We start from the raw sequence: 17,311 nt of genomic DNA on the forward strand, positions 1-17,311 counted from the left end.
TTCTTTTTGAAGGATAATAGAATTTGAATTTTTGTTTTTTATCCTTTTTTTTTTCTTATTCTAATGGATTGTAGAAAAGAAGTTACAGGAACACCCATGGCTTGCCACTGCACTTTCCTTGGGAAAAACCTCAAGGCTTAAAGCCATCATGCCTTCTAATATAGCATGATTAGATGAGCTTATCATGGTTAATTGTTGATTTTTTGTCAATTAAAGTAATATAAGAATGGTTCATGAGGAGCATTTTTTATCAATAAAGTTTAAAATAAAATCATTAATTCATGATTGCATTTAATTACCCGGTTCATGAGTACAATGATATTATCAACAGGCCTTCCAAAAAGACACGTTCAATGATATATTGAAGTCTTGAAGGCTTTTGAGGTATGAGCTTTCTAATGCTTTTTCTTTTCCTTTTAGACTCATTAAACTGGTCCAATGAAGGCAAAATAATGTAACCAGGACCATGAGACTAGAAGGTTTATATCCATAGATCCCATCTTAAGAGCTTCCCAACATAGTTTTGAAGGAGCTAGGTCAAGGATGGGCAACAACAGTATGCCTTGTCAATTGCCACAGGTGACTGTCTGCCTAGCACCACCTAGCTAATTTTTTACATTAAAAAACCTAGATGATTTTAACTTGTTGTTTCCTTATTTGTTTTCTGAATTAACTTGTGATGTGAGGTCAATTGCTTTGGTACTAAATAATGTAGGGCCATCTGTTTTGGTACCAGTTATTGTAAGACTGGTATGATCCAAGATTGGATTGTTGGAAAAATTGAGTAAAAACTGAAAGGGAACTGATATTTTGCAAGGTCTAGGTCTAAGGCTTGGGTTTGTGGAGCTAGGGGCAGGCAGATCCATGGAAGATGGATGAGGATTTACCTAGGATTGTAGGACTGTTTGATAATATCATAAATGCTATTATGGGACTGTTTTTTTGCAATATGCAGAAATTCCTAGAGAAAGGAAAGAAAAAAAAAATTAAATATATTGAGATTGTAATTGGATTAGAAAAAAAGAGCAAAGCTTAGAACTGACCCGCCATAGAGGTTTCTTCGAGGGAAGGTATCAACCAAGATGGATACCTCTCTGTTCTGAATCTTGTCTTCAATCCTCATCATCTGAGGACCCATAAGCACTTGCAAACAGATTTCTAGAACTTCCTCTGGTCTGATTCCATTGTTGCATTTCTCTCCCAATGTATCTTAGAGATCAATACCATCAAACTCTTCCGTTTGCAATAGAAACAACTGTTGTTGCTTGCATTTATGTTGGGTGCAAATTTCTTGTTGCAATTGTATCAGAGCCCACATTTGCAATAGTAGTGTTATTGCCATTTGTTTTAGTGAATTCGGATTCAGGATAAGATGGTGGTGGTGTTTTAGGAATAGGATCTAGTCCCTTGTTGATTCTCCTCAATTGATTCAATCTGTCTTCATAGGGTCTAGCTGGGCTAGAAGCTGCCGTGATAGTTGATATGACTATGATGTTTTCAATTTGTCTCAATCGTTTTATTGGGTTGATGTTTACTGTGCTTGACGTGTTTAAGGGCTGATACGGCTATGATGTTTTCTTTGTTTTGTTGGTTAATGATTTTCTTAGAATGGGCATGATATTGTTATCTTAGCTGCAGGAATACGTCTATCTGATTTGAATTGAATGGTTGCCTGGTTCTCTCTCCATAATGCTCACATCTATCTCAAGGTTTGATTCCAATTTCCCAAATGTGCAATTATAACTTTCTTTTATCTCTTTTTGGAATGATAGTTTTTAACATAAAGGTATTAAATTAATTTTCACTCCCAGGCTTGGTTGACCATTCAGATTAACTTAAGCAACTGGTTGATACACTTCCTCAATTTGCAAATTACAATATTGATACTGTATGTTGTACCCATGTCAAGGTGCAATCTTTTAGAATTCTTGTGGTTCAAAACATTCATAACTCAAGGTGACAAGGTGCATTTTATGGTACCAGTACAACTAAAGAAAGATCAATGAAGTAATTAAAGAGGTAATCTGAATTGAACACTAAACACCAGATAAATCAAGTGGGTCATCACATATTTAATCAATAGTCTGAAATGGCGAGCTCATTCCTTCACATGGGTGAAATAGGAGAGGTCCTCTTCCAAAAGAGGGAAAGGATCATTTAAATGGAACTCCTCTTTGGAAGGCCTCTCTCTCATTTCCTTATTATAATAATATTGCAAATCCATTAATAATGGATGGTCTCTTGTCACATTCAAGTCACATCCTCCAACATCTAGAAGCTAATTATCAAACATTTGTGAAGAGGATTAGGACCCACCATTTTTTTTGATCAATAAAGTAGGACCCACCATTGAATGGGTCCATCTCCCATGTTGGAGATTTACCTAGGCCACAATCTGATCATACATTTATAGCTGAGTAATTTTAGTGCAGTCATTAGGGTGGTACAAAATCAAACTCACTGTACTGCAAAGCAGAAGGCCAAAAATAATTCAACCATGCTGATTTTTGGTACTTTTGATTTCTTAGGAGGGGACCCTTTGAATGATGGTGCACCCTGATATAATAGAAGCGATTAAGTAATAGAGAATACTTTCATATTCTTATTGCAGAGGAAGAAATTACACGAAATTTCATTCAACATGCTCAAACGTGTCTTCCTGGAGCTCAAGTGCAAATTATCTTCAGTTTGCCACTAGGAAATTTTCTGGACAGCTCGTCATTACTAAACAATCAGAACAGAAGAGGTTAGCCCATTTCTTGATCATTTGATTCATTGTACTTGCAATGAGGTTGTTTTACATCAAGTATTCAATTCTGGTCTCCCTCCCCCTTTTTGCTCTGTATTTGCATGGTTTCTTTGATGTTTTTGATATGGGATTTTGCTCCTATTTCGTATCCAGAGCAGGAGTTATGAGGTGTGCACCATTGAAGAAATTGAAGCTGAGGAATCCTTGATTGAGAAAAATGTTGCGAATGGGTCTATCATTGTATAGTGCAGTGCAGGCTTGAGCTTGAACCCAACAGCTTGTTGTTCTGAACTAAACCAGGTCCAGAGGCACCTACAACTCCGGATAGAAGCCCAGGGAAAAAACCTTCAATCAGTGTTGGAGAAAGCCCGGGACACACTTGGAAAACAGAACCTGCGCTCTGTGGAATTTGATGCAGCAAAAATGCAATTTCCAGAACTAGTCTCCAAAGTATCTATTGAATGTCTAAACTCCACCTTCCCTGAGTTGTATCAAAGCTTGGTAGGCACAAGAGCTTACTTGTGGAAGGTTCTAAAGGAAATAATAGTCGTAGCAATAGAATAGGCGGGCTGAGACTTGATTCGAAAAGCTCCCAAATGGCATTGTGAAAGGAACTAAAATGTATCAATTTGAAACTAAAATGTACTTGACTCAAATGTTTTGAATGGATAATGGACTTTTAAATTTTATTTATAATTGATATTTTGATTTTTGTATTTCATTTCAATTTAAATGAATATAGAGAAAATAAGTTATTTGAAGCAAATTAGAAATAAATTTAAAAAATTACAGGTTATATAAAAAATATATTTAGATTTAGCGGAGATGTCCATGACTGCCACTAAAGAAGTTTTAGCGGCAGTTTTCTATTTTTACCGGCACTTTTCTCGACTGCCGCTAGAACTTCTAGCGACACTTCTTTTAGCAGCAATTTGTCGATTGGCGGTAAAGCTTTGACTGCCGCTAAAAGTCATTTTCTCTATAGTGGCGGTTTTTGTTGGAGTGAATAATTATAAGCAATCAATCATTTTTGGTGCTGCATTACTATATGATGAAATTGTAGAACATTTGAGTGGTTGTTTAAGACTTTCGTAAAAACAATGGGTGAGAAAAGACCAAAACAATTTTAATTGATGATGATGTAGGCATGGTAAAGGGAATCTCTTCGGTGTTACTTGAATCACATCATCAACTATGTGTATGGCATATGTTCCAAAATGCTGATAAACACCTTGGCAATATATTTGAGAAATTTAAGTCATTATCTAAGGATTTTAGCAAATGTGAGTATAAATATGAAGAAGTCAATGGATTTGAAAATGCATGGGAAAGTATGATTGAGAAATACAATCTTCAAGACAATGATCGGTTGCAAAAGTTGTACAACAAAAGGCATAAATGGGATTTAGTGTTTGAGCATCAAACATTTTCTACTGGCATGAGCACTACACAAAGAAATGAGAGTTTAAACAATTGTTTGAAGAACTATATCAACATCAAGCATAATTTGTCAAGATTTTTTTTGACATTTTGAAAGAGTGGTTGCTGATAGGTGATATGAAGAGTTAAAAACGGAATTTGCAGCAACACAAAGCTTTCCAACATTGACAGTGCATTTAGATGTATTGAATCAAGTTGCTTGCATATATACTCCGCCTATTTTTCTATGTTTTATACCGAAGTAGTGCAACAACTAAATTGTAGAATTGATGAAGATCATGTTTTATCTAAAACAATAACTGAATATACAATGAGCATGTCTGGAAAAAAAAGCAACATAGAGTTACTTTTGATTCATCAATGATTCAGTTACTTGGAATTGCAAAAATTTGAATATGTAGGGATCTTATGTGGAGATGCATTGAAAGCAAGGATTAAAGTATCGGTATCGGGTATCGTATCGGATAACTCAAATACGGATACGCTTTGGAAACACATGGATACAGATGATAAACACGAAAACACTTGGATACACTAGAAAAATGAATATTAATTCCAAAAATATATTACTAACAATAGGTTTAATGTCAAAACATCTACAAATATTGTATAAGTACATACATATTGTATATTTTGACAATTTATATGAAGAAACATATTACAATTAATATAGCAGAATGCATAGATATCGTACAATTTTATTGATATGCATCAATCAAGATTTCAAGAAACATGTTATAGAGATTTTTACAAATTAATACATGTACAAAGTCATTATTATCTTATTTTAAATTAAAGCCCAAGGCACAAAACATACACAACTTTTATATCATTTTTTCTATTTTACTACTTATAATTTTTTACATTAACAAAAATGTTAACTAAAAATTAATTCTCAAAATTTTGGTAAACAATATTTTCATTTCTGTAAACAATAAATATGTTATTATAAAATGTAAATCAAAATTAATTGATAATTTATAAAAATATATAATCCTAACTTAAAATATATCAAATCTATTTTAATTTCAAAGATATATATTATATGAAAATTCAGGAATTTTAATTACTATAATAATTATTTCATTATTAATATTTTTAGTTTTATAAATTTCTAAAATAAAAAAATAAATTTTTAATATAAATATAGATTAGTGGATTTGATAGATTCAATTTATATTACATTTTTAAACATTTTATAAATAATATTTTTATTTTTGTAAATAATAAATACATGGTTATTTAATGCATATTAAAATATTAATTAATAATTTATAAAAATTTTGAGATATATATCATGTGCAAATTAGTAAATTTTAAGTATTAAAATAATTATTATATTATTAATGTTTTAAAATTTATTTAAATTAGAAATAAACTTTTTGATATAAATGTGGATTTGCTAGATTATTTATTTTATTGGTTTATAAAATATTAATTTTAATATTATTATTTTTAATTTGTAATTGGAGTTGTTGAAGATGAGCGTATGTTGGTTGTTGGGATTTTATATAGATATTAGTTAATAAAAGTTAATGTATTCCATTTATTAACATGAAATAAATGTTGGCTCAGTGGTTAAAGATGCATTGTTATTGGGCGCTAGGCGAGTTGTGGTTTTGGGTTCAAGTCACGCAAGTTGTGTTTTATATATTGAAGTTGTTAATCCTTGATTGAAAGTGCTTGATTGCACTAAAAACTGTTGATGCTCAGGATGGCCAAGGACAACAAAGTAATTTCGCCCCTAGACTCTGAAGGCTTCAAGGGTTTGGAGAGCTTGTTGCTGAAGCCGAGGTATATAGGCTGAGATAGAGAGGATCTCGTTGTAGCGGATCTCGTTCCCCGTTCTGGCGCTCGTGGGCTGCGCCTCACAGCCTCAAATGTGCTGGGCTGGGTCACCCCACATCACTTGCCCCCCACTCCCGAGGCTGAGGAGAAAAATTTGGCTTCGGATGATGGGAGTAGTAATGGCGAGCGCCGATGGGCCCGAAAGCCGAGGTGTACCCTCCTCTTTCGTGCCTCTGCCTGGTTCGTCTTTGTAAGCTGGGCCGAGGCTGCGAGTGATCTACAACACTGCTGCTTTGGACAAGTGACCCGGGGGGCATGCTTAGTGCAGACGCTCTGGTGCTGCCATTTTGGCTGAGGACCTGTGAAGCTGAAGGCTGTTTAAGCCGAGGGCTTGCGAAGCCGAAGGCTACTTAAGCCGAGGGCCTGTGAGGTCCAAGGATCCGTGCGTGGGTCGGCTTTCCGGTCGGACTGGTGTGCGCATTCGCATAGTCGGGTCACGTAAACTAGTGGTTCACAGTGGGCGGACACGTCGGTTCACCCGGAGCGTTGTTTCGCCTTTCCAGGGCGGGCATCGTTTTGCCTTCTGAGGACGGACGATCGGGGGGTGCAGTGCGAGGTGCGGAGGCGTTTTGTGTCCGTTGGATCAGGGATGATTTGTGTCGTCGCTAGCGTGTCGTTTCGCCTTCTGAGGGTGAGCGTCATGCGATGCACGTGATTGGGCTGTGGAGGCGGTGGTTTCTTAGTCATTGAATCTCGAGAAATCTGAGCCGTTCGTTCCCCTTTAAATAGGGCCCTTAGCGGCAACATTCTTGTCTTTTGCCTTCGAGTGAAATCAACTTCCAAACTCTCCAACCTTCAACACTTTACTCTCACTCTTTCTTCCTCCACATTTCTTAGGTAACTTTAAGCAACGCCTTTCTTAGGTTCTGGTCCTGAGTGCTATGATCTTCCGTATGAGTCAGAAGGAAGCTCTTCTCGTACCCCTTCTCCCCTTTCCCCCTTGAGTCCTTCTACTCTTCCCCTCCTTTGGCAGGAGGTTATGGTGCTCCAGGGGAGGGTGGCCCCTGAGGGTGTCGAAGGCAGCCATCAAGGTGAGAACCCTCCCTATGAGAGTGCCACTTCTGTGACACCGAGGGAAGCCGAGGGGTCCTGCCCAGCCGAGGGGGAGGGAACCCTAGACCATGTTCCCAAGACGAGGGCTGCCCAGGTAGTAGCTGAGACTGATGTCCACCTCTTGGGTTTCGAGAACTCTCTAGATGGGGACCAGGTCAAAGCTCTGGCAAGGCAGTACTTCATTCCCTCGTCCTATGGTATGAGGGTGCCCAAAGTAGGCGAATGGCCGTGGGCTCCTATGGAGGGGGAGATCTGCATCTACCAACATTTTCTCCAGTTCGGTGTCATGTTTCCCCTTCATCCGCTGATTTCCGAACTATTGAGGGCGTATGGGATTACTCTTAGCCAGCTGGTGCCCAATGCCATTAGGACCATAGTGGCCATGCTGGCGGTGGCTCGGTTCTAGGGGGTGGAACTGAAGCCAAGGCTCTTCCGAGTGTTGTTTGTGGTAAGGAGGAATTCTTCTGAGAACGACATGTACTACCTCCAACCTTGTAAGACCAAGCCGATAGGCAACCCTTCTTCCGTGCATAACTAGAAGGGAAAATTCTTTTTCGTGTCATGTCCTGAGGGTTGGTCCTTCAAGTCAGTGTGGGGGGAGGTTAGCCATGCTGCAGAGAAGAGTGTCCCTGTGCTCATGAGTGAGGAGAACCATGAACTCGCGCATTTGCTCGAACTGGGGATAGTCCGAGCCCAACCCTTGGTTGAGGAGGAGGTCCCACTAGTTTTTGCCGGGCTCAGCCTTGCTCCCATTGGTAGGAGAGGCCCTGCGGTCCCTTAACATGCCCTTTTCCCCCTTGTTTTTCTTTTTTTTTGCTGCATTACTGATGTCTTTACTTTGTTTGCAAAGGTGCCGATCGATGCCCGCAAGGCTGTTCTGGAACATGCTCGTGCCATGCAGAAGGAGTGGGCTAAGATGCCTTAGAGGCCTTCTGACGGGCAGAAGGAGAAGGTCTCTACCCCTGCAAAGTGGGGTCCTCTCGTCAGGTCCCTGGTAAAGGGACTACTCCAACGTCTCCCACGAAGGGAGCAAATTCACAAGTCCCTGCCAAGGGAAAATTCACAAGTCCCTCCCACTGGGTCGCAAAAGCCCGCTAGGAGACCGAGGCGGGGTAGAAGAGGCCACCCAAGGAAGCCGTGGGGGGTCAGCCACCACAGAAGGTGGCCCGTTCCAGGGGCTCGACGGGGTCCCATAGAGAGGGAATGGGGTCGTTTTTTGCCCCCACACCCATGGAGGAGCTTGCCGAGCGGTCCAACCAAATCTTCCGTCCCTAGTCGAACGTCTGCGAGGGGGACTCCATTCGGGAGGAGGGGGTTGGTCAGGCCCTGGTGAGCGGGGCCCTCCTCCCGAGGGACCACTTTCAGATGTTGGGGAGCGCGCTCGAGAGGGTCTACACTGAAGGCCTGGGAAGCCTGGCCGAGGTAATGCTTCTTCCTTCTTCTCCGTGCCTTCTTGTTTTTCTGTGGAGTACTGACTGTTTCTTTGTTGTAGGTTTGCCTTCATTACATTGGTCTCGGGGACCGGTTGAAGCTAACCTTGGCCTAGATGGACAAGTTGGAGGAGGAGAAGGGGAAACTCTAGCAAGCTGCCACCGCTGCCAAGGAGAAGTACCACAAATTCCGGTAGAGCCTCATCAACGAATAAAAGTTCCGTATGGAGGCTTAGGCGCAGCTAGAGGAGGCGCAGGAGAGCCTCTCCAAGGAGCAGATGGAGAGGGCCCGCATCGCAAGCCTTCTCATTGAGGTATAGCGGCGCCTCACCCAGGCCGAGGGAGATGCGGTCGAGGCAAAGAAGAGGGTGGCCGAGAAGGAGAAGAGGGCCGAGGGAGCAGCGAAGCGTGCCACGGATGCAAAACATAAGGCCACTGAGGCTGAGAAGAGGGCCCAGGAGGTAGAGAAGCAGGCCGAGGAGCTGGTCGATCTTGCTTCCGAGGCTTACTTGGACAGGATCGAGGATACTAAGAAGGCGCTCGTGGTGGCTCTGCCTGACTTCGAAGCCAAATCTTTGAAGGTGACCCCTGATTCTCCCGAGGAGGCTGCCAATTTTGCTCTTCCCCCTCCTACAGGAGGCAAGGCCTAAGCTGGGCTTTTTCAGTTTTCTTCTTCTTTCTTTTTCTTCTTTTGACAATGTACATGTCTTCGGCCTGAGGGGACATGGAACAAATTTGTAAAGCTAAAGGAATTTTGTGCATAATGAAAATCAGTGACATTTTTTGATTTTTTGTTTCAAGTATTGCACCTGTGCTTTGTTGTGTTGTTTTTCCTTGCATTTTTTGCCCTTATGCTTTTGCTGATAAAGGGTCCTTGCCCCTCCAAAAGAAAAGACACAACGTGAGAGAAGCATAGTTCTCTTCGGTTTAGTTTGTGCGTTAGAAGCGTGGCGAAGGGGTGGCCGAGGTGAAGCTTCCGCAGCTAGTCTGGGGCTTGCTTGGCCTGCCGCCCTTTTAAGTGTTCACTTAGGCAAGGCCGAAGAGGCCTGTGATGGAGGGAGGCCGAAGTAGAGCGTGGGGCTCGTCTGGCTCTCTCCCCCTTTACCTATACTTGGGTAAATAGCAAGATGACCTGTCAACATGAGAGTGGGGGCCGAGGCTGAGCTGAGGTTCGCCTGCCTCCCATTCTTCTAAGTGTTGAACTCGGTGAGGCCGAAAAGGCCTGCCGCATTGAGGGATGGCCGAGACATAGCAGAGGCCCATCTAGCTCCGTAGAGCCTAGGCCAAGCCGAGGCTCGCCTGGCTCCCGTATCCCTGCGCATTAGATTTGGCGAGGCCGAAATGGCCTGCCCTGTTGGGGGGGTGGTCTGGCTCCATGGAGCTTGGGCAGAGCCGATGCTCGCCTAGCTCCCATACCCCCGCATACTTGTTTTGATGAGGTCGAGCGCAACGCTCCGAGGAGGCTGGCTTCCTTTGTTGGTAGCACTAAGTGTAAAAGTTCAGGAGGCTAACTGCTGCCGAGGTGGGGCGCTGGGGCTTATGGGACCCTTGGCCGTTCTGGTGTATTCTGATGCGTTAAGTCATAGCTAGGGTGTTCGCTACTTATTTGTTAAGTCTTGGTGTTGGTCTAGCGATGGGGTATAGCCCTCGGAGGAGGCCATGCGTCCCTGCTAGTCGCGAGGCCGAAGAGTTATAAGAACATAGTAGGTACACGCGCTGAGCATTGAGCCAAAGAGGAACTTTGCTTCATTCATTTCACAACTTCGAAAAGATGTTACAATCATTTGTAGTACATCCAGAGGTTCTCCGAATTCCATGTCTGAGGTATAGGTCTTTCATTTAGGTGTTCCAAGTGAAAAGTGCCGGGGCCGACGACTTGCTTAATTTTGTAGGGGCCTTCCCAGTTGGGGTCCAACTTCCCTACTCCAGGTTTGGGGACCATGACTTTTCTGAGGACAAGGTCTCCCTCTCGATAGTGTCTTTCTTTTACCCTAGAGTTGTAGTAGCAGGCCATCCACTGCTGGTAAGCGGCTATCCTTATCTGTGCTTGCTCTCAGGCTTCTTCTAATAGGTTTAAGTTTGCTCTGAGGGCTTCATCATTCTAAGCTTCATTGTACGCCTTGATTCGGAGTGTCGGTTGGTCGATCTCTGCGGGGATTACTACTTCAGTGTCGTAGGTTAAGCCGAAGGGAGTTTCTCTCGTGGCTGTCCGAGGCATAGTTCGGTAAGCCTAGAGTACACTGTTCAGTTCTTCAGTCCACAGGCCTTTAGCGCGATCCAATCTGGTCTTCAGTTCGCCTAGTATTGTTCTATTGGTGACCTCGACTAGGCCGTTAGTTTGAGGATAGCCTACAGAGGTGTACTATTGTCTGATGCCGAGGGAGGCACACCACTCTCGAAACTTGGCATCATCAAATTGCTTCCCGTTGTCGGTGACTAGCATGTAGGGTAGGCCGAAGCAGCATATGATGTTTTTCCAAAAGAAATTTTGGATGTCTCGCGCCGTGATGGCGGCCAAGGGCTCGGCTTCCACCCACTTGGTGAAGTAGTCCACTGCAACAACGAGGTACTTCCTGCTCCCCATGGCCGGAGGAAAGGGGCCAAGGAGGTCCATGCCCCATTTAGCAAAGGGCCATGGGCTACTGAGGGCTGAGAGAGTGGTGGTCGGTTTGTGGCATAAGTTGGCATGCCTTTGGCATGGATCACACCTTTGCACCAATTTAGCTACATCCTTGTGGAGGGTAGGCCAAAAGTAGCCCTGCCTTAGGGCTTTTTGGGATAGGGCTCTCCCGCTAAGGTGATTACCGCATGTGCCTTCATGAATTTCTTGTAGCACATAGTTGCCCTCCTCCGGGCGAAGGCATCAGAAGGTTGAGGTACTTGCTAATGGGGAGTAATTGACGATGGCATAGGAAGTTGACGATGGGATCCATCCATGAAGGTTCGACCCCTATGGGGAGTAATTGGACCTGTTCGATGGAGGGCCAAAGTAGCTTCTCGACGTGCATGGTCCAGCCGGGGGATCCGCTTGAGGTACTTGCCAACTTGGAAAGGGCGTTGGCTCGTGCGTTCTCGGCTCACGGGACCCGTTGCAGGGAGAAGAGTTGGAAGTGGCGGGCTAGATCTTGGACTTTGGCAAGGTACTTGGACATACTTTGTTCACTAGCCTCGTACTCGCCATTCACCCGATTCACCACCAACTGAGAGTTGCTAAAGGCTTCGACGTGCGAGGAGCCATGGTCCCTAGCAAGCTATAGACCAGCAAGGAGGGCCTCGTACTCGGCTTTGTTATTTGATTATGGGAAGTCAAACCTTAGTGCGTACTCCAGGGCAACATCATCTATGGTGAGAAGGATGAGGCCCGCTCCGCTTCCTTTAGCATTGGAGGAACTTTTGACAAAGAGCTTCCATCGAGGTTGAGCCTTGTCATCCACATTATCCCTCTCAGCATTCTCTAGGGGCTGGTGAAGGGATCGGGTGAAGGTGCATTCTACTATGAAATCTACCAGGGCTTGTGCTTTGATTGTGGGTCTCGGCTAATACTAGATGTCAAACTCAGATAATTTGATGACCCACTTCGTCAGGCATCCCGAGGTCTCAGGTTTGGTGAGGACGGCCTTGAGGGGTTGGTTCATCAGGACCACTACAGTGTGGGCCTAGAAATACGACCTGAGCTTCCTTGCCGAAATCACGAGGGTGAAAGCCAACTTTTCTATCTCGAGGTACCTGGTCTCAGCGTCACAGAGGACCTTGCTGGCATAGTACACTGGCTTCTGCACGCCATCTTCCTTGATGGGGGCTGAACTAACTGCTTTGTCCTCGACCGAGAGGTACAGGTACAGGGTTTCCCCTTTAGCCGACCAGGTGAGGAGGGGAGGTGAAGTGAGGTACGCCTTGAGCTCATCAAAGGTGTGTTGGCACTCCTTCGTCCATTGAAACTCTTTCAGCTTCTTGATGACATGGAAGAAGGGTAGGCATCGGTTAGCTAATTTTGACATAAAGCGATTGAAGGCTGCTATTCGGCCGATGAGTTTTTGGGTCTCCTTCACCATCCGCGGGGGTGCCATGTTTAGTATGGCCTGTATTTTCTTAGAATTGCCCTCAATGCCCCTCTCAGTGACTACAAAACCTAAGAACTTGCCTGATGTGACGCTGAAGGCACACTTGCTAGGATTGAGTTTCATGTGATACTTTCGCAAGGTGTGGAAGGTTTCGGCTAGATCTGAGATGCGGGTCTCAGCTTTTAGGCTCTTCACTACCATGTCATCCATATAGGATTCGACGTTCCTCCCCATCTGTTCTTTGAACACCTTGTTGACAAGGCACTGATAAGTGGCCCCCGCGTTCTTGAGGCCAAAGGGCATCACACGGTAGCAGTATGTGCCATGTTCGGTGATGAATGAGGTCTTCTCTTCATCATCCGGGTGCATCTTTATCTGATTATATTTGGAGAAGGCATCCATGAAGCTAAGCAGCTCATACCTTGCAGTGGCGTCAACGAGGTGGTCTATCCTCAGCAAAGGAAAACTGTCCTTGGGGCAGGCTTGGTTAAGGTCTGTGAAATCAATACAGATCTGCCATTTTCTGTTAGCTTTCTTTACCATAACCACATCTGACAACTAGTCAGGGTAGTGTACCTCTCGGATGAAGCCGACATTGAGTAGCTTTTCAACTTCCTCCTCTATGGCCTTCCAACGTTCTGGTGCAAAGTTCCTCTTCTTCTGCCGAAATGGCTAGAGCTCGGGTCTACGCTTAGCTTGTGTGTAATGACTGAGGGGTCAATTTCGGGCATGTCAGCGGCGGACCAAGCAAATACGTCAGCATTAAGTCTGAGGAAACTTACCAGCTTGGATAGGCTCTTGGGGGGAAGGTTGGACCCGACGCGGACTATTTTGTCAGGCTCGTCCTCATCTAGGGGGACCGAGACGAGGTCCTCGGTTGGCTGACCTTGCTCACTGGCTCCTCCTTGAGGTCGAGCCCTTCTAGTGGCAAAGCTTCTTTATTCTTGCCCTTCAGTGCTGCCACATAGCACTGGTGGGTGGCATGCTGGTCCCCACGAATAACTCCGACGCTGTGCTCGGTGGGGAACTTCAAGGCGAGGTGGTAAGAGTAGATGGTTGCCCGAAGTGCGTGAAGGGTTGGTCTCCCCATGATGACGTTGTAGGGTGAGCCAATCCTCATGACTAGGGGCTCTGTCATCCTTGTCACCTATTGGGGCTCCACCCTACTGTGACTGGTAGGGAGATCTTGCCCTCTGGTTTGACGATGCTACCAGAGAATCCGACTAGCGGGGCATCTACCGATTGGAGGCGCTCCAGAGCTATCTTCATCTTTTTGAAAGCTTCGTAGAAAAGGATGTCTACTGAGGAGCCACTGTCAACAAGAATCCTTTTGACTACGAAGTTCGCAATGATGGCCGAGACCACCAATGCGTCGTCATGGGGGACTGCTACCCCCTTCAAGGTCCTCGTCCGTGAAAGAGAGGGGTTCTTGCTTTTGCTTCTTGGGGGCCGGCCCCTGGATGTTCAGCTGCCTGGCGTAAGCTTTGCGAGCCAAGGCCGAGGCTCCGCCCGAGGTCGTGCCTCCCACTATGAAGTCAATGATGCCTGTTGCTTGTTGGTGCTGTTGCTGCTGCTGATGAGAGGACGAGGCGCCGGCCTCACCTTCAACGTACTGCTTGAGGTGGCCCCGACGAATGAGGGACTCTATCTCATTTTTGAGATTATAACAGTCCTCAGTGTCGTGGCCGGTACCTTGGTGGGACTTGCAGTATTTTTTGGGGTTCCCCCTATGGGGATTCTTCTTCAATTTCTTAGGCCACTTCATAAATTTCCTGCTCGATCTGCATCAGAATCTGTGTGTGGGTGGAGTTGAGTGGAGTGTATTGGTTGTAGGCCAAGGCCGAAGCCGGTGGCTTCCTGTTGTTGTTGCTATTGTTGCGGCCCTGGTCCCCATTCTTCCTCTTCTTCTCGGGGGTTCCATCCCGGTGCTCTGTGCCTCTCTCATGGGCATCCGTAGCTGAAGCCTCTTCAACGACAATGTATTTCTGGGCCCTTTCTAGGAATTCCAGCTTCATCTTTGGCTAACTTTTGGCAACGGAGCACTTGAGGGCCAAGCCGGGGAGGAGCCCGCTGATAGCAGCATGCATGGAGACCAAGGGGTCGAGGTTACAGACTTCGCGTTCTTCTTTATTGAAGCGGTCGATGTATGACCGCATGCTCTCTCCTCGCTTCTGCTTGAGAGTCATCAACGAGATAACGCTTTTCTAGGGGCGCTGACTACTGATGAAGCGGGCGAGGAACATGCTGGAAAACTGCTCCCATGAGGTGATGGATCCAGGAGGGAGGCTAGAGAACCACCGCCGAATGGCTCCCTTGAAGGTCGCCTGGAAAGCTCGGCACATTAAGGCGTCGGAGTATCCGTACAGGATCATAAGTGCCATGAAGCTCTCAAGGTGGTCATCTGGGTCCGTATTTCTGTCGTACATGTCCAAGGTGGAAGCCTTGAAGTTCGGGGTCAGAGGTTCAGTGACGATGATATCAGGGGAGAATACATCCATTCTCCATGGGTAATTGCTTTGCTCGACCGAGGTGTCAGTTTGACCTTCCTTAACCTGTTGGAGCTCGACTTTGACAACATCGAGCTCAGCTCGGAGTTCGGTGAACATGGAGTCGGGCATGGCCTGCGCGCCATCCCTGTCTTCATGAACATGGTGGTGCTCGGCATGGACTCCAGAGTGCTCGGAGTTGAGACCGCATGCCTCATGCTTAGCGCGACAGTCATTTAGGACGTCCCGGAGGTCCGAGAAGTGAGGGGAAGAGGCCCGACGCCGGCCCTCGGCCCTGGATTGGGCGCTGGGGCGATTATGGCGTCTGCCTTCATCCCTCGGATTTTCCCTTCGGCGTCGGTGATGCTGCTCGGAGGACTGACGACTATTCTCCGATCGTTCCGACCGCTCCTCCCTTCGACTGGGAGGTTTGGTGGTCCGGGAGAGCGGGTCGGCTGGGTGACTATTATCAGACTCGGAGGGCTCGGTCTGCTGCGCGTGGCCAAGGCTGGGTACCGATTGGCTGGTGGACCCATGCCGGTCTGGCTGTGTGGACTCCCCGGTGGGGCGGCCACCCTGGGGGCAACCTCCTGCCTGGGGATAGCTCTGCTCGACTCGCTGTGTCAAGTATTCCAAGTAGTCGAGCATGGCCTGGAACTGTTCATTAGCGATAAGATTTTGTGTATTTCTCGTTATTCGTACCATGTTGATTGGTTGGAGCTTGGGGACTTGTTAGATTGTTAAAGTTCTTTTAGGGAGCATCCTAGCGATGTGTTCCCACGGACGACGCCAATTGTTGATGCTCAGGATGGCCGAGGATAACAAAGTAATTTCACACCTAGACTCCGAATGGTCGGACGAAGGCTTCAAGGGTTTGGGGCTTGTTGCCAAAGCCGAGGTATATAGGCTGAGATAGAGAGGGCTCCGAATACTGTCTAAGCCGAAGGCAGGTGATCGAAGTACTACAAGGCAAAACACGTCAGAGGCCCCGGGTGAGAACCCAAGGCAGAGTCTCCGACGATCAAGTTAGTACGGGGTACGAAGAGGGGAATTAGAATATAACTCTTGAGGTTTAAGCCCTGATGCAGATTGTATTCGATCCCCCTTACCTGGAGGGGGGCACCCCTATTTATACTTAAGCTGCCTGGAGGTAGGTGGAGATGAGCGCCTGAGATGGGCGTTGTATGATGGCAATCAGAGAGCTCTCTGGGGACGCGTGGGCACTTCGCGGTTTGCTCCGTACGAAGGGAACAGAGTAACCTCTGTTGTAGCGGATCTCGTTCCCCGTTCTTGCGCTTGTGGGTTGGGCCTCCCAGCCTCAAATGGGCTGGGCTGGGTCACCCCACATCAAAAACAATGAAAGGAATTAAACACAAGGTGCCTAATACATGTTCTTCAAAGAGGCCAAAGAATGCTTTAGAAAAGGCTATAACAAGGAAAACAAAGTGAAAGAAGAACCAAACTATTTGATGAATGTTCTACCGAACAACCTATACAGGTGATTTTTTTTTTAATTCATCAATTAAAAGTTTACTTTTTGCTCGTGATCGCTAATTAAATTGTGACAATGTACAAATCATGAGGTGAAAGTGATATAAATAAGAAGAGGACAAAACTAACAAAGTCAAAAGAAGTTGACAAACCTTCTCAATCTATACAGCTATTGTTTTGATTAAATTATGAATGTGTATTCTTGTTTGGATACTAAAGTTTTTATATTAATAGGATTCATGGTTCGAAGAGAATAGCCTGAATAAAAACAATGCGCCCCATCATGTTTAGGTATAAAGTTGACTGACTTGGTCTTTATCACTTAACTTATATACTTTGATTCTTCTAACCAGATTTTATGTTTAATGAATGTTGGCACCATTGCTTCAATATTCTTAACTTATACACTTTGATTCTTCTAATCAGATTTTATGTTTTAATGAATGTTGGTACCATTGCTTCAATATTTTATCTAGTTTAATAAATGTATCTCTCTTATATATATATATATATGTATTTTTTGTCACAACCATTATCGAATTATTGCATGCATGAGCAAAGAGTTTTGCTCGACCATCTTGTCCCTTCTTTGCAGGCCCATCAGTCCTCCCTCTTTGCCTCTATGTTTGGTTGGGGATAGTGTTGCATATCATATCACAGGACTATTGCTTTTGGTATGGTCTTGGCACTGGGATCTCAAAGAACCACTGAATGCAGTTGCTAATGTTGCCAGTTGCAACTGTGCCCAGTAGA

Source organism: Nelumbo nucifera, chromosome 1 (genome assembly GCF_055504915.1).
Source record: "Nelumbo nucifera cultivar China Antique chromosome 1, China Antique-T2T, whole genome shotgun sequence".
Classification (NCBI taxonomy): domain Eukaryota; kingdom Viridiplantae; phylum Streptophyta; class Magnoliopsida; order Proteales; family Nelumbonaceae; genus Nelumbo; species Nelumbo nucifera.